Source organism: Triturus cristatus, chromosome 12, assembly GCF_964204655.1.
Source record: "Triturus cristatus chromosome 12, aTriCri1.1, whole genome shotgun sequence".
NCBI classification, from domain to species: domain Eukaryota; kingdom Metazoa; phylum Chordata; class Amphibia; order Caudata; family Salamandridae; genus Triturus; species Triturus cristatus.
Genome location: NC_140595.1, coordinates 764,314,424 through 764,335,788, shown reverse-complemented (window position 1 = coordinate 764,335,788; position 21,365 = coordinate 764,314,424). Strand labels below are relative to the sequence as shown.

At 47.4% G+C, this 21,365-nt stretch overlaps 1 protein-coding gene across 1 annotated transcript in view; it reads right to left on the bottom strand.

Moving 5' to 3' along the window:
- Positions 1 to 21,365, bottom strand: part of LOC146782757 (extracellular calcium-sensing receptor-like) — a 66,620-nt gene that overhangs the window by 31,545 nt on the left and 13,710 nt on the right. The gene's annotated exons all lie outside the window — the stretch shown is intronic.

Sequence of the window (21,365 nt, the reverse complement as noted above, 5' to 3'; positions counted from 1 at the left end):
CAGTCATACAATTATTATTACAATTAATCATTTTCTTTTAAATTACAGCTTCTATGAAACAGCTATTGAGTGACTAAGCCCAAAAGGAAAGAGTTAGAGTCATCCCAACTTAGTGCCTTTCCAAATGCCTAAACAAAGAAAACTCTGGGGCTGATGCCCATTGTAAATAAAAGAAAGCTGTTGTCCCAGGTCCAGCTTTTTTTAGGGCTCAGTGCTGCCTCTGGTGAATGTAAATATATATCATAAAATAAGGTTTACTCTGCATTTGACAAGGACAGTAATGGCAGTCTTCACTAGATTGAGCCATAAAGTGGTAAGCCTTACAGGCCGTCAAAACGTTCTGACAGGCCTGTTGTGAACTCTAATACAACAGTCCCTACAAAAGTGACCTACGGTGTACACAAGACAATATAATTTGGTTTTTTTCCTGGGATGAATGTGATATTTTTTAGAATAATACATGTTTGCGGCAGCGTGTTCATATATGTGTGCTTACAAATTTGAGTAGATCTTTGTGTGCTTGTCTATGTTAGAATGTTACTTATTATCCTTTTCTGCTGCTAGTTTTCAAAAATGTATGCATTCTAGAAAAAATGGTACCATGGCAGAGCACTTTATTAAGTCTCACTAACCACACCTTTGTGATGTTTGCTCACCTAGTTGAGCTATATTTCAGGAGTCCTAAAACTATGACTTCTATCTGGAACAATAACACAAGTAGTGCAACCAAGTATCATTTTGTAGGACTTTTCATCATGGGATTTGTTATGCTTGCTTGTGGTGCACATATTCATACATCCAGGCGTGGGTATCATCATTATGTTTAGGTCTTGCAAGAGAAGAGTTTCTCATCATCTCCATCTTGTTTTCACATGTTCTTCATGCAGGTGTCATTCACACAACTTCATCACCATCTCGGAAGCCAAGGTTAGTCTTTCAGATGTTTTCCACTGTACACCATTAAATAAATATTTCGTCAGCAAAACACTCATAAGAGACTCCACTAAGTACAAATGAGGTAAAGCCCATGATCTTGGACTTAAGAGAATGCAAGGACAATGCTATTAGAGGAAGCTATAGGAGAATGATTTGTTTTCTTTGTGATATTCTTTTCATAATGACAGACTACAACTTAGGTTTTTTAATAGTATTTCTCCACCATGTTTGGAATATATTTTTATTTACTTTCCTTCTTTTTAGATGCTCTGTTTACAAATTGTTGTTATTCATTTGCTATATACTGCTAGGGTAATGTAAATTAAACATATATAAGGTACAACCTTTCCTGTACTGACTTCTCAAAACTTTGAGGTCTCCATATATAAATGCCTGTTGAGTCACCGGCAGAAATGCTGAAGTCTATACACTGTCTTATCTTTTGTGACAACCACACCAGGGAGGCAACTGTCTCTTTTATTTCCCCTCAAGCACATGAAATCCTTAAATGTCCTGAGGGCTCACAGGAGTCTACCTGGTCCTCCAAAGAGTTCGTTGGCACACAACACACTAAATGGTTAATTTAGCCTTTTTTATAATCTTTTGTATTTGTATTTATTTTATTGTGTTTGGTAATATGACAACATAAGGCAACACAAACAATATACATTAAAACACCAAATATTAAAAATCTATAAATTCATTTCTTAAATTTCAATACTTAAAAACAGAATTAATTATGCTGAAAAGTTCTCCACTACCAATCCTAACCCGTAAACATTTAAATATATTCAACGTTTTGTGTTGGTTAATATACAAATACCCAACGAAATAAAACGATGTACAAAAATACTAAAAGTGTAGATACATTATCAAGTATTATATTTCTCTAATACAGTCAGTGCAGAAAAGGAGCTGATGAACATAATAGGATAGGAGGACATATTGGGTCATTTTATAATCAAATAAATAAAATTTGAGGCCCCCATCATAAAAGCAATCCAGTCAGATTATCTAGCTATTCTGTTACAACAGATAACAATGTGCCATAATCTCATGTCATTACTGTTTAAGTTTATTTTTTTACGTTCATGGACACATCAGACCCTTAAAGCTCTAAAGCTGGAGGCAACAAACTTTTCCTATCAATAGGAAAAGTCATAAAAAACAACGAAATGAGACAGTGTCAATGGGGAAGGTTTGCAGAAGGGACAAAGATGATTATCTGGCCCATCCTAATTGGTCATCTTCCAATATATAAAGGGTGCCACCTACCCTAGCCTGACCTTCAGTGTTCACCTTCTGATACTGTATCCAATAGATGGAGCAGTTTGATTTTTCTGCCCACATCTTTCGACTCACTGTGGGCCTGATCACGATCTTGGCAGATGGAATATCCTGTCTGCTGTATTCCATAGGATATAATGGAATTATAATACGGCATTTGAGGACTAGTATTCCCTGAGTATCAGATGATGGCAATATATCCAAACTTTACATAATGTTGTTTAAATTTATAATCCATGATACTGTTATATTAAAGTCCCAAAACACTTGATCCAGGTTCTGGGTATTTATTCAGGTTTCCAATTTTCAAGGTGTAGCCAGGTAATACTTCCAAATCGCCCACCGAGACAAGATGCAACCACCTCAGATGCATACTTTTCAACACAAGCTCCGCCCACAAGCATGCCATCGAACTCTGGGACCTAAACGACTCCTCCTCCCCGGACGTCGCCTTCCTGACAGGGACCTGGATGAACCCCTCCTCGGCACCCAACATCGCCATAGCCATTCCGGACAGCTACAAGATCACCTGCAGGGACTGCACCAACAGAGCAAGAGGAGGAATCGCCATCATCCACAGAAACACCCTCAGAATCTTGACCATCACCGATGACACCCTCAGCGCCGCCGAACACCTGTGCTTCCAGATCCACATCGACCCCAACACCACCCTCAGAGGAACCCTCATCTACAGACGCCCCGGCCCCCGGCCACAGTTCAGCGACTCCATCACTGACTTCGTCAGTTCGCACACTCTTGCATCCACGGAGTACATCCTCCTTGGAGACTTGAATTTCCACCTCGAGAACACCAACAACAGCAACTCCAACACCCTGCTCGACAATCTCGCCAACCTCGGACTCAAACAGCTCGTCCTGACTCCCACCCACTCTGACACACGCTTGACCCCATCTTCTCCGCCAGCAACCACGTCACCTTCACCCACACCACCGAACTCCACAGGACCGACCATTGCTGCATCCACTTCACCTTCAAGAAGCCGACCACATACCACCGCACACAACGGGCCCCCCGCCACAGCTAGAGAAAAGTCACCAAAGACCAGCTAGTCACCACCCTCGCCAGAAATCCACCAATGGACACTACTGACACCGACTCCGCCACCCGCAACCTCAGGCAATGGATCGACGACTGCATCAACACTCTCGCCCCGATCAAGAAACCGTTGAACAAAAGCACCGACAGAAAAGCCATCTAGTTCACCGCCGACCTCCAGGCATCCAAGCAGGCCTACCGTAGGCTCGAGAAGAAGTGGCACCACAAACTGACGCCGGATAGCAACATAGCTTACAAGTGTGCCATCTGCAGACACCACCAACTCATCCGCATCGCCAAAAGGACCTCCTTCAAAGAGCGCATCGACAACAATGCACACAACAGCAAAGAGCTCTTCAACATTGTGAAGGAACTCTCAAACCCCAGCTCCAACTCCAACGACATCCTGCCATCACAAGACCTCTGCTTCTCCCTAGCCACCTTCTTCCACCACAAGATCGCAGACATCCATGACAGCTTCAACAATCAGGCCCCCCCAACAGACACCAACACCTCAGACTCACTGCCCCCCAGCCACATCGCCCCCTGCTTTCCTGGACCCACATCAATGACGACGACACCACAAAATCATTAACACCGTCCACTCTGGCTCACCATCCGACCCCTGCCCACACCATATCTTAAACAAAGCAAGCTCCACCATCGCACCCCATCTCCACAAGATCATCAACAACTCCTTTGAGTCTGCCACCTTCAAGGAGACCTGGAAGCACACCAAGATCAACGCCTTACTCAAAAAACCCAAGGCAGACCCCAAGGACCTCAAGATCTTCCGGCCCATCTCCCTACTCCCGTTGAAAGTCACCGAGAAGATTGTCAACAGGCAACTGACCTCCTTCCTCGAAGAGAACAACATCCTGGACCCGTCCCAATCTGGATTCTGCAGCAACCACATCACCAAAACAGCCCTCATTGCCGCCTCTGATGACATCAGGGCCATGCTGGACAACAGAGAAACTGCTGCCATCATCCTCCTGGACCTTTCGGCCACCTTCGACACCGTCAGCCACCACAGCCTTCGCACACGCCTCCACAATGCAGGGATCCGCGGCAAAGCCCTGGACTGGACTACCTCCTTAATGACCAGCAGAACCCAGAGTGTCTGCCTCCCCCATTCCATTCTACAGACACCAAGATCATCTGCGGCGTACCCCAAGGATCGTCACTCAGCTCGACACTCTTCAACGTCTACATGGTACCACTCGCCAACATCGTCCGAGCGCATGACCTCAACATCATCTCATACGCCGATGACACCCAGCTGATCCTCTCCCTCACCAAGGCCCCCACCACCGCCAAATCGAACCTCCACAAAGGAATTAACCCCTTCAGCGCTGCGCGGATTCCCCCGCGGTGCTGAAGGGTTCGAGCGCGGGCGGGGCCATGACGGAACGGTTCCGTCATGAGCACAGCTCAACCGATGCTCATGACGGAACCGTTCCGTCATGAGCATGGAAGGGGTTAAGGCCATCACCAAATGGATGATGAACAGCCACCTTAAACTGAACTCGGACAAGACGGAGGTCCTCTTCATCGGATCCACCCCCTCCGCCTGCGACGACTCATGGTGGCCGGCCGCACTGGAAGGTGCACCGACGTCCACTGACCTTGCATGCTACCTGGGGGTCATCCTGGACTCAGCGTTGTCAATGACCCAGCAAGTAAACGCCGTCTCCTCATCCTGCTTCAACACCCTCCACATACTTCACAAGATCTACAGATGGATCCACACCGGAACAAGAAGGACGGTCACCCAGGCCCTCATCAGCAGCAGGCTGGACTACGGCAATGCTCTCTACGCAGGAACTTCAGCCAAACTCCAGAAACGACTACAACGCATACATAACGCCTCTGCACGGCTCATCCTCGACATACCCCACCACAGCCACATCACAGCCCACCTGGAAGACCTGCACTAGCTCCCCGTCAACAAGAGGATCACCTTCAAGCTCCTCACCCACGCTCACAACGCACTCCACAACACCAGACCAGCGTACCTCAACAAACGTCTCACCTTCTACACCCTGAACCGCCAGCTTCGCTTCGCTGACCTCGCCCTCGCCACCTCCCCCACTTCTGATGAGCGACCGCCGGCGGAAGATCATTCTCCCACCTCGCCACAAAAACCTGGAACACCCTCCCCATCCACCTGCGACAGACCCAGGACCTGCTGGCCTTCAGGAGACTCCTCAAGACCTGGATGTTCGAGCAGAAGCATTACCCACGCCACCCCCAAGCACCTTGAGACCCTCACGGGTGAGTAGTGCGCTCTACAAATGAAATGATTGATTGATTGATTGTTGTATCTTTACATTGCCCAAGACTAGAGTTGAGCTCTCACCAGGTGGATTTTACCTTGTTACTGAAGCATTTTTGTGCTGTTATATTTAACTGTAAATAATCTTTACATGATGGCCTCAGCAAACTGTCAGCCGAATTAATATTAATGAAACAGGCCCAATAATTGAAGATCTTTTGTTGGCACTTAAATGCTATATTAGTCAAGCCCAACTTCGAGCATCAATCCACTATTAAATTTACCTATCGAAAGGCCTAACCATCTTTTCCAAATATTAATTTCTATAATCAGGAGATGGTTATTGTTTTTTCCAAGAGGACCTCACAACCATGTAGAAACAAATGTACTATCTCTGAGTTATAAGCCTGTTTGAAAACTTCTATGGATTTATGCCCAGGTTCCGAATCCATTCTTTGTAATGCACCTGCTATGGCCTTTGCTCTTAGCTCCTGTTGATCAATATGTGCATTAAAACTAAGATTGCATTGAAAAAGGAGGCTTGAATATCTATACTCTATACCTCTAATTGGGCACTATTTAGCCACCCTTGCTGATTTAATTTATGCATAATTCTATTGGACAATACCATCACTTTTGTTTTGAAAGCATTTATTATCAAATCATTCACTCTACAATATTCCGAGAATGGGGAACAACCTTTACAACGCCGTTAGTACAACGCGTGCCGTTACATCGCATTCGTTACAACGAACGCGATGTAACCACGCTATGCCATTACAACGCAAGTCTTTACATCGACTTGCGCTAGATGGCGTGCTAACATTAGAAATAGTGTAGTTTACTATCCCAACACCTTCCCTACTGTTAAGTGGACTGGAGTTGGAATAGTTAATTACACTTTTCTAATGTTAGCACGCCATCTAGTGCAAGTCGAGGTAAAGACTTGCGTTGTAATGGCATAGCGTGGTTACATCCGTTCGTTGTAACGAATGCGATGTAACGGCACGCGTTGTAAACAATCGCGTTGTAACATCATACATCCTCTGAGAATGCATCAAGTTGCCTCTGAAGACCTACCAGAGTGAGACCTAATAAACTGTATCCTCAGCGTAGCACAATGAAGACATTGCTTCTACGCCCAGTTTCAGTGGGAAAGAACGAGCCTGGCTTAAAGCTGTGGGTTCATCAGCAATATAAATAGAAAAAAGAAAAGAGGTTCATATATACCCTTGCCTTAAGCTGTTAGGGGTATGTATATTTCTAGGTAATGCGCCATTTCTATTCTCGTCCATGACCCCTCAAGAAGTTGGATTATCCGTTTTCACAGTCATGATGGATTATTCAAATTAGACATTTTTTTTCCAGAGAAGAGCCCGATTAATGTTGTCCACTGCCATAGAGAGGTCTAAGAATGAAACATAAAGAGACTGTTTTCTTTTAAAAGTGTAATCCTCAGCCAACAGTTTCAATATTAAACAGCTATCCACTGTTGAGTGTCCATTATGGAAGCATATTTGCACTTTCAGGAGCACTGCGTCTTTTACCATTCAATCCTCCAATACTTGTAGAAAATGTTAAGCATAGATTGTACTCAAAATATCTAACAGAGTAATCAAACATTAACGCTTGGGGGACTCGCAAGTACCCTTTTTGTGCAGTGGAACCCTTATACTTCCTTTTCATTTCATCGTTATATCCTGAACACTTATTTATAGCTGAAAGAGGGTCAAAACATAGGCCCTCAAACTAGGTTGGAGTTTTATTATATCAGCAGATAAACCATCTATTCTTTGAGCCTGTGAACTTTTAAACTTTTCTATTTTTTTCGTCAGTTCCTCTTACTATGGTAGTTAGGGAATGCTATTCAACCACCATAATATTGACCTTTTGATTTGTAAACCTCTTTATAGCATCCTTATTACAACCTTTTAGCTTGCAAAGCTCTGCTGCATACTTAACCCAATCTTCTTCAGCCACTGGGGTTGCTACTGGTGTATTCAGCGTCCCTAGGATTTTGACCACAGCCTCCCAAAAACCCTTTGCTCTTCCTGCGCTAAGCGCCATTATAACCTTCGTCCAAGCTGTAACTTACTCCTTCCAAATTTTATTTATTTTCTAAACTTCTTCCTATGTTGTCTAAATAGAGCCTCCTTATTAGCCCCATTCACTTTATAGGCCTTTCTAACTTTATTGTTGAGTTCAATCTTTGCAATATCAACAAGGAGGAGGGACTAGGAGCTGTTGAAAAAGGCCCTGAACCATAGCTCCTAAAAGTTACACATTTATCCAATGGATGGTTACAGTTCCTATAGTATGAGAGAGAAGTGACTAGCTGCAGGTAAGCTGTGGATAAAGGGGAAAGTCTCCGAAGGTAGGGTGAGTGTGCAGAGTGAGGAGAGAGTACTCCTGGTGATATTCCTGTGTGCCCTCACACACCCTCGCGGATGTATAGCACCATCATTGGGCACGGTTGCTCCTCGTGGGGGTGGCACACTCACCCTACCTTCGGAGACTTTCCCCTTTATCCACAGCTTACCTGCAGCTAGTCACTTCTCTCTAATACTATAGGAGTTCAATCTTTGCCCACTCCTTGGGAGATCTTTGTTTTTCCTTATATCCCCTTCCATATTTTAGAGCTACAGATGTAGACTATCTTACAGAGGATATCAAATGATTATAATATTTCAAAATATCTTGAGGCATTTGATTATGATGGTCTCTGAAATGTTTGTTGATCTTATTAACAGTCAGACATTTCAGGTTAGCAGTTCAGACTATCCTGCGTTCATTCTTCCATTGTACTTGTGAGCTATTCTGCCAATGATTCCTTAATATGCCAAACTCTGCAGTGTGAGTACACGAGGCTTGTGATAACTATCTATGAACTCCACAATTTCAAAATCTTTGACCAAATAGAAATCTTCAGAGGAAATTATAGCATTATCAATAAGTGTGGCCGAAATCCCATTATCACAAGTGTTTTTCCCCGGCTGATCTCTTTTACAACTTCAATTTATTATATTATTATTATCATGCAATTTGCAATGCGCACGGATACCCCAAAGGGTTTCCCGGTTTAGGGTAGCGTACAGGTCTGATGCTAAAAAAGCTAAAGGAGCACTTTTTTCAGACCCTTGCGGAAACTGGGCAGTGAATTAAAATTCCTTGGAGTTGAGGGAAGACAGTTTCACAGCTTGGAACAAAGATATGCAAAAGCATGGACTTTCATGCGAGTTAAATGACATTTTAGTACAGAGAACAGGGTTTGATTTGAAACTCTTAGGGTGCGAGTCGGCTGGTAAGGAACCCGCAGTTCCTGAATGTAACAGGGTCCTAAGCCCTGCATTGGCTTGAAACATAAAGCACAGCACTTTCAACTCAATGCGCTTGATGATCCTCAACCAATGCAATTCCTGAAGCCGATGGAAAACTGAGGCAGATTTCAGTAAATGAAAAAGCAGCCTTGCAGCAGCATTTTGCACAACCTGAAGGCCCTGAACAAGGGTTTTATCAGGACCTAGGTACAGCACATTACCATAATCCAGTCTGGATATGATAATGGGCTCAATGACGGTACTTTGTATCATTAAAGGGATCAGTCAAATAATCGTTTCCAGCGATCAAAGAACTGCAAAGTAAGTAACAGTGACTCTACTCACTTGTGGTTTCATGGAGAGTTTAATATCCATGAGAACGCTCAGGTTTTTCACAAAAGGAGACGGGGAGAGCAGGGTCCCAAGTAACCCTGGGCGAAGTACTACGCTACACTTGCGTAGTTTGTGAAGTTTGCGCTACTACGCGAATTGCACGTTGCACAGTGGAAACACGCGTAGCGTAGAGGTCATTTATTATTATTATTATTATTATTTTTTTTTTATTGGTTTTCAATTACAGCCATGCATACATGAATGGACGACATATCAAAGATGTGTAAACATAGTAAGGAACAGCCATTAGTTCTTAATGCATATTATACCCCCCCTCACATCCCACCTGCCTAGTCATCTCCATTTCAACAGTAGGCGATACACAGGGATTCCCTCGGTATGCAATCCAATGCGACCACTTTTTATCCCACTTCTTGGGGCATCCCCGAGCCTTAAAAACTGCGGTCTGTGCTAGCATGCATCTATCCATTTCATTAGCCCACAGGGTGACGCGTGGTGGGTTTACTCCCCCCCATCCTCTGGCCAGTACTCTCTTCACCAACGTATATCCCAGTGTTGTGAAGTGCTGTTCAGTTTCCGTGAGGTCAGTTGCCTCCCATATGTTCAAAAGTCCCAGTTTTGGTGTCAGTACTATGTCTTTTCCCAGGGAGGTTTGCATATGCTCTGAGGCCCCTTCCCAAAGTGCACGTATCTCTCGGCAACTCCACAACGTGTGATAAAATGTGGCCTGTTGTCCAAACCCCTTCATACATGAGTCGTCAGGTCTGGCCCCTATTCGCGCCAGAACTTTCCCTGTGATGTATGATCGGTGCAGTATGCGAAGCTGAATCAGCCTGAATCTTTGTGTGATGGCCACGTCTCGAGGGGAGATGAGAGCCGTGTGCCAGTCTTTGTCATCTATAGGGTCTAAGTCATCCTGCCACCGCTCTCTAAGCTTTAAAAACGTGTCTGGCAAGTTATTGCTCAACTTTTTGTAAGTTAGGGATATCGCCTTTGAAGTGAGAGGTCCATCTAATAGACGGTCCTCTAGTGGCGACGTTTCTGGTATATCTTTGAAGGACAGGAACGCCGCCGTAAGCGCATGTCTTATCTGCAGATATCTATATACTTCCCCTTGCGCCATATGGTAGTGCCTACTGAGGTCCTCAAACGTAAGTAGTGCTCCCTTCTGTACCAGGTCTTTTACTGCCGAAATCCCAATAAGGTCCCATTTGTCGAATCCGGGCTGATGGTACAGCATGCCAAGCCTCTGGGAGAACCACAGCGGTGTGGCCGCGAGAGGACTCCAGCCCACCCCAGCTTGGAATTGACTAGGTGCCAGATCTCTAGTGTATGTTGAGTAGGACCTCCCCCTCCCTTTCCTATCAGCAGTGTACAGAGCACCTAGATATCCGGACCGGTCTGTTTGATATCGGTCAAGCGCGTACGCCGGGTCATCAGAGGGGTGGTACATCCAGTGGTTGACAGCTACCAGTTGCGTAGCCCAGTAGTAGCGCTGTAGGTCAGGGAGTGCAATGCCTCCGTCGTACCAACCTTTCATCAGTTTTCTCAGTGCTATCCTGGAGGACTTTCCATCCCACAGCAGCGTTCGAATCTCATCCTCAACTGCTCTAAAGTACGAATCCGGGACTTTATACGGGCAGTTATGTAATATATAAAGGAAACGAGGAAGGGCTAGCATCTTGAAGAGCGCAGCCCTCCCCAACAGCGTTAAAGGCAGCGACCTCCAGTGCTTCACGTCGGCTCTCAGTCTAGCCAGAGGGGGAGCCAGGTTGGAACTATAGAAACAGTCTGGGTCTGGAGTAACAAAGATTCCCAGATAGCGAAACCCCTCCGTCGCCACCGCTATATTGCAGTTCGACAGAAGTCGGGGGGCCGGGCCTTTCAACATATATAATGTAGATTTGTGCCGGTTAATAGCATATCCTGAATATTTACCGAAACTTGTGAATATGTCCAATACCGCTATGATCGATTTGTGTGGGGATGCTAGATATAGCAGTATATCATCTGCATATAAGGATAGGCGGTCCTCCACTTCTTCCTCCCACCGCAGCCCTCGCACCATCACGTCCCTTCGCACCCAGGCTGCAAGAGGCTCCAGTATAAGAGAGAATATCAACGGAGAAAGCGGGCATCCCTGCTTAGTGCCCCGTCGTAGCTCATACGTCCGGGAGGCATAGTTGTTGATCCTCACCTGTCCCAGCACTCCGGTATAGAGGAGCCTAACCCAGGCTACGAATTTAGGGCCCAGTCCCACCTTTTTAAGTACCGCAAACATATACGGCTATTCGATAGAGTCAAATGCCATTGAGGCATCAAGGGATAGCACTGCCACATCCTCCTCGATATATTTCTGACGGGCCATCACATTGTGTAGGCGCCGAATATTGAGGGCTGTATTCCTTCCCGGCATAAAACCAGATTGATCCGGGTGGACCAGCGATGTGATAACTGTCACCAATCTGTTCACCAAGACTTTGGCTAGCACCTTTGTCTCCACGTTAATCAGCGAGATTGGTCTGTAAGAGCCACATTGGTCTACCGGTTTATCTTGCTTGTGGATGACCACTATGGTGGCTAGTCGCTGATCCTCTGGTAAACTACCTACTTCCAGGCTCTCTTCATACATGGCTTTCAGGTGTGGTACAGTCAGGGAGGAAGTTGCTTTCAGAAACTCTGCTGGGATGCCGTTTGGACCCATAGCCTTTCCCGATTTGATCTGTCCCAGGGCTTTACGTATTTCCTCGTTCGAGAGGTCGGCCTCTAAGGTCTCCCTCTCCCCATCCGAGTGACTCAGCACATCACTGTCCCAAAGAGGCAGGTGCGAGTCTTCAGCCATGTAATGTGTAGAGGGGGTGTATACACTTTCAAAGTGATCCGCTAATTGCTGCGCTATTTCTCGTGGATGCAGCACCGCGGCACCTCCCGGTGTCGTCAGTTTTTGCACCCACCTAGTTCCCTGCTCTCTTCTTTCCAACCATGCCAGTGTTTTGCCAGCCCTTTCACCAAGTTCATAAAGTCTGTGCTGGGTGGCACGGTGTTTAGTCACCATCTGTTCCCTAGTCTTCATCCTATATTCCTCTCGCTTCATTAAAAGCCGATGGCTCGCATCTGGGGAGGGATTTTGCAAGTGGTCCCGCTCCAGTGCCAGGAGGTCGGTCTCTGCCTGAACCAGTATTTCACGCTTTTTGGCGATATATCCAGTCTTCAGGGACAAAGCTTGCCCCTTGAGTACTACCTTGTAAGCTTCCCAGAGTGTTTGTGCAGAGTCTACCGAACCCACGTTTTCCATAAAGTAGTTCTCGGTTTGTCTGCGGAGTTCATCCCTTATATCCTGTACGTGTAGAAGCCATGGGTTAAGAACTATGGTAGTGCGTGGTTGTCGTTCCCAGTGTGTGTATTCCAGCTGGACTAGACAGTGTCTGATATGCCTCTAGGTAAAACTTTATACTGGGCGAAATCACCTACGGAGGACAGACGGGTGAGAAAATAGTCTATACGTGATAAGCTACTATGGACATTGGAGAAGTATGTAAATAATTTGCTAAATGGGTGAAGCGCACGACCCACATCTGTCAGCCCCATTGCCATCGCGAAGTCAGCCATTAGGGTGTTAGCTTTCTCTTTAGACTTCGGTGGTTGGCGATCAACCGTATCGTCTAGTGTAATGTTGTAGTCTCCCCCCATGATTAGTGTGCCCTCTCGGAGTCCTATCAGCTTACCTCCCAGGTCCTCTAGAGCTGCCTTGCCCAGCGTGGGCGGTAAATACACTGAAAGGATGTTGATGTGTCTCCCATCCCATTGGGCCTCTGCCCCTGCGAACCGGCCTCCCGCATCCGCCCATGTCTTGTGGACAATAAGAGGCGTATTTTTTTTAACCCATATGGCTGTCCGCCTTGAACCCGTGGTGTAGTCCGAGTGTACTAGACGTTTGTATCCCCACCTAGGGAGAGCCTTGGACTTGTGGCCTACCAGATGCGTTTCTTGCAGCAGGACTACATCCGGTGAGTGTCTTTTTAGGTACTGTTGCATGATCCCTCTCTTAATCTTGTCACCAACCCCATTTATGTTCCAGGTCATTATGGAAAGCGTTCGGTCCCTTTCCCCCCATATCTTTGTATCACACAGTTTCCCGACCTACGGATTAACACAGACAGAGAAAAAGCCTGAAACCGCCTATCAAGCAGTTGTCGCCCCGTGTGCAGCATGGATACTTTACACTTCTGAATCTCAGTATAGCGGTGTTTACCAATAAAACCAACAAATAAGAAACATACCCAATGTCCAGACCTACTGGTGTCCTCTCCCCTCCCCTCCCCACTCCCTCGCCCGGAGAACCATGTAACTTCAAACATCCCACTTCTCCCCATCCCTCAACATCCTCCCCCCTCCCTGCCCCCCTGCCCGTGGATTTATAACTACCCACCCCCAAACATGGCAGAGTGCCTCTCTCCCTCCCCAAAATGCTAGGTATGCACGGGGTGATCAGTTCCCTTCCCCGCCTGTTCATATCACAATTAACTAATACTTTTGCCATCCACAGTTCAGTTTGTATGGTCCCATTCAGTTCACAGCACTTGAAACCCATCAGCCTAATAGCACTCACTAGGTACTCGCTGCTAAGTCTCGTATTTACTGGGTTTGGCAACTCCTTCCCTGAACCCCCCACTACTTGGGCTTTTCAGCCGGACACCGGCTCCCCATCATCGAGGCCAGGGGTCATCATTCCTGCTCTCCCGGCCGCCAACTCTCCGTTGGGCCATCCTTGGCACCCTCTACACGGACCCCCCTGTGTCGGCCAGGCCCACCAGGACATCCTCCGCCTTGGCCCCCTACCGTACTCCAGCCTTCCATCTAGTCCCAGGCGGCCTCCGGCGAATCAAAGAACCACAATTTGCCATCCGACTCCACCCTCAGCCTTGCAGGAAAAAGCATTGCATATTTTACCTCCCGGTCACGCAGTTCTCTTTTTACCGCCTGAAAGCTGCGACGTTGGGCCTGGACCTTGGCCGTGAAATCAGGAAAGAAAGCCACCTCGAAGTTATCTATCTTCAGCGGGGGGTTGGATTTCGCGGTCTGCAGGATAATGTCTCTGTCACGATAGTTGAACACTCGGGCAATGAGAGGTCTTGGGGGCACCCCCGGCTTCGGTCTACCTCCCGGCACTCTGTGGGCTCTCTCAATGGAAAAGTAGCTGGACAAAATCTTAGGCTGCAGGTGTTTCGTAATGAGGTCTTCCACATATAGGTCTGCTGCCGACCCCTCTGTTTTTTTGGGAACACCTAAGATGCGGATGTTGTTGCGGTGAGCCCTCCCTTCGTAGTCATCGAGCTGTTGTGCCATCCTCTCCTGCTTCTTCTGCATGTCGAGCATCCGTTGTTGGAGTTCCGATGTGTCCGACTGCAGGGCGCCAGTAACCGTCTTGACTTTCTCGTCCATCTTCCGGAGGTCCGCCCTAATTAGAGAGACCTCCACTGTGACTGAGTCCACACAAAGCGCGCATACCGTTAATGGTTGCCATGACACCGTGAAGGGTGGGCTCCGGTCCCTGCGTGAAGGCGGCTGCCCCACCATCTTTCTCCCGCTGCGGCAGACCACTTGCCTCCTCCGCCCTGGACCACACGAATTTGGCCAGCCTCTTTTGAGCATTTGCCCTCGATCCCTTACCTCCCGTCGCCATGGAGGTGCGTTTGGTGAATGCCTCCTTGGTGGAAAAACAGGCCAGCACTGGAGATACAGTTAAAAGGCGTTCGTGCGTGGACTAGGTCCGCAAGTTTCACCTCCTCTTTCCCCTTCAGTCACCGCAGCACCAAACCACGGAGCGTCCAGGCTGAACTATGGACTCAGCGTGCCTATTGCCAGCACGGTGCGGTTGCATGCGCAAATTCACCCCCGGAGGCTCCTCTGCACTGCATCAGTGAGCATCCATAATGCGTCTCCCGCGGGACAGCAGCTCTCAGTAGCGTGTCTCGACGACTCCGGGGCCTAAACTCCTTTGGGGCTCAATCTGCTGCCTCCGCAGCCTCAGCCTGTCCGTGACTCAATCAGGGTAGAGGACCGAAAGCCACCCCAACCAGCGTCCTGGCAGTACCCCGGCTCCGCCGGAGACCACAGCAATCCACTGTGTCCGCCTATTGCCTCCGAAGGGACAGTCAGCTTCGGCCTCAGGTGCCCGTTGTTGCCAGCCACTGCCCTCTCTGCACACCTTGTGGATATCCCTGCTTAGGATAATGCTGGCAGGGTAAGAGGCCGGAAGGCCCGTTTGTCACTGTCCTAACCTATCCGTGTGGGCCCGAGTATCAGCTGCTGGCCTCAAATAATTCCTCTGGGCCTAATCCGCTGCCGTGATGCCCAGGGGGGGCGGCCGACACCCCACCCCGGGGCGCCCCGCTCCGTCCGGAGGGCTATGTGTCTCCGCCTCCGCCTCCTCGCATTGGCACTAGTGCAGATAGCGGCGTAGGCCGCAAGCCAGGGCCTCAATTGAATCAGTGCCCGATTGGCCTCAAATATCTCTGTCTCAGCGTGCCGCCAACCGCACACACTCTAGCCAGGCTCTTCTCACCGCAGCCGCGGTCGTCCCGCGCCCCTGTCGGAGCCAGAACACCGTCTTCGCCGCCACGCCGCAGCGATCTCCTATGCCCCGGAGCCGGGGCCGTCCCCGGCCACAACACTCACCCGGGCTCACCGCCGCCGGCCCCGTTCAGATCGGCACCCACCGCAGGCAGTCTAGACGTCACTGCCGGACCCCCGCCGGCACAGGGGGCCTCCACTCACTCTCCGCACCGTTCGGCAGAGCCGGCAGACTTCCCGCCTCGGAGGACGCCCCGCAGCTCATGCCGCCACTGGGATCTAGAGCCGCAAGCTGCCGTTCAGATCGAGGTGCCGTCCAAGGCGGCAAGGAGCCCCTCCACACCTCGTTTTTGCATCAAAGTCGTCCCGGGGGGCACAGGACGGAGGTAGGGTGTTCACCATATACAATTTGTCTTGGATGGCACAGGATAATACAAAATATCCGGCGGGGAAGTCGAAGCTAATTCAGGCGGCAGCCATTCACCACGGCTGCTAGCCACCCCCCCTCTAGCGGTCATTTTTTGCTTGCTCGTGGTCAAGTTGGCGACCGTGAGCAAGCAAAATGATATCCCGGCGAGACTTTTTCCTCGTTCGCGATCAGCAACAACAAGATGGCGATAGCGAGCGCAGAAAATAAACCTCCCGTCGAGATTCTCAATGCGGGGAGGTCAGGTTTCTCATTGCGAGTGGTCGCGTATGCTCGCGACCGCTCACGATGAGAAACTACCAGTCTGCAATGAGAAAGCTGCCGCTCGAGTAGAAATCTACTAGAGAGGCAGAAAATGACCGCTTGCACTGTGCAAGATGCGGTTTGCACTGATTGCACAGTGCGGACAAGCATCCGTCACTGCGCAATCAGTGTGAACAGCATTTTGCACAGTGCACTACGCAGTTCGCGTAGCAACGCATAGCTCGCGTAGTTGCGTGTAGTGCTACTACACGAACTACGCCCAGGGTTAGTCTCAAGGGACTCACGCCAGTGTCTAGAGCTCAACAGAGAGGCATTCTTACCCACAATCATGGTCTCTGTCTTGTCCCCATTAAGCTTGAGGGAGTTCTTGTTCATCTATGTCAAAGTTTTGCTCAAGCCCAAGTTTAGAATCGAAGAGTCATGATTCTGTGCTGACGATAGGGAGAAATTAAGCTGAGTATTGTCAGCATATGGAAAAAGGATAAGGCCGCACCTTTCAACTAGGTCTGACAGTGGGTGGACATAGATGTTACATAGAAGGAGATTCAAAGCAGAGCCCTGTGGAACTCCTGCAGTCAGGGCTTATGGCTTAGAACACACATTGCTCGAAAAGATCTGAAACAGACAGTCTTTTAAGAAAGAGGCAAGCCATTCCTGAGCTGAATCATCTAGACCCAATGTCTCCAATCTAACTAACAGGATTGAATGGGACACTGTGCCAAAAGCTGCACTCAAATCCAATAGAATGAGTGCAGAGGTGCCACCAGCATCTAGACCTGGGGTCTCCAACATGTCGAACGCAAGCTACCAGCAGCTCGGAGGCTGCCACTAGGTAGCTCTCAGATGATAAATGCCTGTCAAAAATCTTGACAATATACAGCTGGCCACTTGATAAGGCAGCTGTTTAATACACGGAAAAGGTTCCTATGAGGTCTTGAAAGCTGACAGTGCAGGATGATGCAGCCTGACCTCTTCTGAAAATGTCTTTATTTGGTTTTATTCTACTTTCTTTCTTGTCTCTTCTTCCTCCTGCTTCCTTTTTTCTTGCTTTCATGTCTTTCTCTCCTTTTTCAATTTCTTTTATCTCCTCTTTCTTTGTTTTTCTTCCTATCTCTTTACACCACTTATTTCTTTCCATACTTCTTTTTCGCTTCCTCCTTTGCTGTCCACTCTTTTTTCTTTGTTTCTCATTTCAACCTCACATTTTCTCCTTTTCTCAATTCTTTACTTTTTTTTCTTTTTTCCCTTCCATTCTCTTCATTTCTCCTTTTTTCTCTGCTTCTTTCATTTTATCTTTAATTATTTATTTACCTTTGGTTCTCTCTTTCTTTCCATAAATAATTATTTCCTTTACTCTGTTACTTTTTCTTATTTCCCTCATCATCTTTCTTGCTCCTTTCTTTATTTATTTTCTCTTCCTCTCCTTTCTTTATTTCTCTTCTTCTCTCCTTCCTTTCTTCTGTCCTATCTTTCTTTCCCTACTTCTTTATTACTCTGGTTTTCTCTTTCCTTCTTTCACTCATTTCATCCAGTCCAGTCTTATCTTCTTTCTTTGTCATCATCTAATCGTTCCTTCTGTTATTCTTTTATCTTTCTATTTTTGTTGTTGAGTGTGAGAAGTTGGCCTGGCATATGCTGGTCACTAGTTAAAGTGGCCACCTTGCACCAGTCCAATTCGACTCTTATGGTAGATAGGTTTAAGACAACCTTTTAAAGAAAGCTATTCTAGTGGTAGCTGTGGAGAGCAGCCTTCAGGCTAAGTCTCAGAGAAATGTAAAACCGCTTGTTTTACCTTATAATCTCTTGAATTAACAAATGAAAAGACACCACACAATTATATATATAAAATATATATGTATTTATTGCTAGACACACTCTACTAATCTCTTTATGAGATTAGAAGTCAGGAACATATGCAAACATCAACGTTTCACAACAAGTTAAGCACAAATATGACTGGGGCCCTAGGGGCGTACAAGACCATATACTAAAAAAGAGGTTTAGGAGCATCGACTTGCAAGGGGACAAGGCCTAGGGCCTTCAGAATCGCTGGAGCCTCACTAATACACCCAAGGCAGGTAAGTAGTTACCCATGGGAGATGCGTGCAGTGTGAGAACACAGCTGCAAGTTCCCTATTGACTTCAATGGAGCAAGTCGCGGTTGGAATTTAAAGTTCTAGGGTACTTCGGTAGAGTCTACAAGCAAGTCACTTACAAGGTAAGTAGTTCGAGGGCCAACACACACAGGAGCACTGTAGTGCACGAGTTACCTCACCCAAGGAAGCCGGGTGCATAGGTGTCTTTTGGTGTCGGGTCGCTGCGTCGTTTTCAATGGGAGCCATAGAAGACTTGCTGCTTGTGAAGACTAGAGAAGTGTCCGGTGGAATCCAAGGCTGGATTCAGAAGAAAGAAGACCTGAAAGCATAGGAGACAGTGTTCAAAGTCACTTGCCAGTGAACCGGGCCCAGGAAGATGGATGCCCACAGTCGTTGGGTGATTTCAGGTGATCACAGGTGTCTTGACTCTTCAGCCACGAGGTCCAGGAGGTGTCGACGACAACCAGGAACTGGATTAGGAGTGCCCCACAAAGTCTGCAGCTTACTGATGTGTCGGCAACCGGATTGGAGCCAACAAGCCTTGGCAACAGCAAGTCTTATGGAAAGTGAAGAAAGTCAGCGGTGCAAACCAGCAAGGTCTGAGGAACTCACCCAGTAAGGGTAAGTCAGGGCAGGCCTGGAGCAACCAGGGGAGCCCTTTGGTGTGATAGAAAAGTCTTCAGGGGACCCACAAGCCAACAGGCAATGGATCACAAAGACGCCTCATGAGGATTCGCTTCACAGGAGCCCACGGTCACTCGGACGAGGTAGGCCTCTGAACTTCAGTGGAAATCCTGCTCGAGGCTTGGACCACACATGGTCCAATGTACAAGTTTGTAGAACGCCGTGAAGGGATTGCACTCGACAATAGTGCACAATATCCAGGTATTGCTGTTCCTCGTCACTCGTGGGGTCCACTCGCCTCAACTTCGCTGAGGACTCACGATGGCCTTTGAGAAGTCAGGAAATCCACTTCTGGGGCTGCACATACTTCGAAGTTTGAGACCATTGATTTAAAGTTTTGGTGCCTGCCAAGCAGGGGAGTCACTCCTTGACTCCAAGGGAGATTCTTAAGCTTTCCAAAGGTAGTGGAACGTCGAAGGTCCAGGATTCTTCTTCAGAGCGTCGTCCAGGGATATCTAACTTGCAATGGCAAGGGTTCCCTAACTTATACTTCAAGGAAGGGAGGGACTAGCTCTATGACCCCTCCTATGGGAGGGTCAGGGGAGTGGGTGGATACACCCACTTCCCTTTGTCCAGTTTCGCGCCAGAGCAGGGACAGGTAGCCCCTGAACCGGTTTGAGCTGGCATATGCACAAGGGAGCCTACTGCTTCCTCATTGCAGGACTTCGAAGCACTCTAGGAGTGCACCCACCCATCACCAATACACTAAATCCTGTCTGGGAGGTGGTTACACCTCCCTGTGACAGGATGCCTATTGTTGGGCCTCCTCCACTGCAAGTTTCGGTCAGCAGCAGGAGGGCAGCCCAGTGTCTGTTCTGGTGGCATCCACTTTGTTATGCATGAGCTTTTTAGGATTCTACCGAGTTTCCACAGTGGGTACATGTCTTCCCCTCTAGAAGGGTGGGATCATACTCCCACACCAGTTACTGGTGTGGGGGTATGATTCCAAAGTGTTTGAAACCAAACACGACATGTTTTGATGCAGCCATCCCAAAGTTAGAATTGACTGCTAGGTTATAATGCACTTAAGAGTATATGGTTTAACCGCATCCACAAACAGCCACAGTGAATGGACTCTGAGGGCTGTAGAGGGGCCCTGCTCAGGCAGAGGCACCCCCTCACATGTAAACCAAGCACCCTGCCCTCAGGATTGATAGGGCCTGCCTTGGGGTGACTGATTGGTTTATATGTGAGTGTAGGTAGAGATATAGGGAACCTATAGCTCAGCGAGGAGTGCTAACACTACCTCACCCAGGCTGCAGTAGCAGGCCTGTGGTGTCAGATTTAGTCTGCTTCCCAGGGGCGGCATAATACATGCTTCAGCCCCTGGTAGGCCTGTGAAGTACCTATGCCCTTGGTACCTAAGGTACCATATACTAGGGGCTCATATGGTACCACAGTATCCAATCACTAGTGCATCTAATATGCACTCCAAGTTGTTTAGAGAGAACAGAGAGGCTGGGGTCCTGACTAGCAGGGTCCCAGCCTGACTATAGCCAGAAACCAGTGTAAACATCAGAAAAAAAGTGGGGGCAACATAAGTGCAGATCCTACTCTCCTACATTGAGTATACTTATTGTGCTTTTTCCTTTCTTTTTCTCCTTTCTTCCTCTACTGTCATTTTCCCCATGCATTTCCTTAGTTCCTTACTTAATATCTCTTCTTCTCTTACTATCTCTTTTTTCTCTCATTTTTCTTTTTCCTACTTTCTATCCTTTTCTCATTTATTTATTTTTCTTTCTCTTCTCTTCTCTTCTTTTCTTTCTCTTCTTTTTCTGTCTGACCCACTTCCTTCCTTCTTTTTCTATTAATTCTGTTGTCAGTCTTTCTCCCCCCTCACCTTGCACTAATTTCTTTCAGGGTTTCTTTTTTCTTCCTTTCATTTCCATTACATTTTCCTCTTAATTTCCCGTTCTTTCTTTATCTTCTTTCTTTCTTTTGCTCCGTTTTCTGTTTATTATTTTTCTTCACTATTTCTCTCCTTTCTTTTGTTCTCTTTGTTTCTTTGTCTTTCTGTGCTTTCCTTCTTTTTCAATTCTTTCTCTCTTGCCTTTTTCTCTTATGCTGTCTTTCTTTAATGGCTTTGTCTCTTT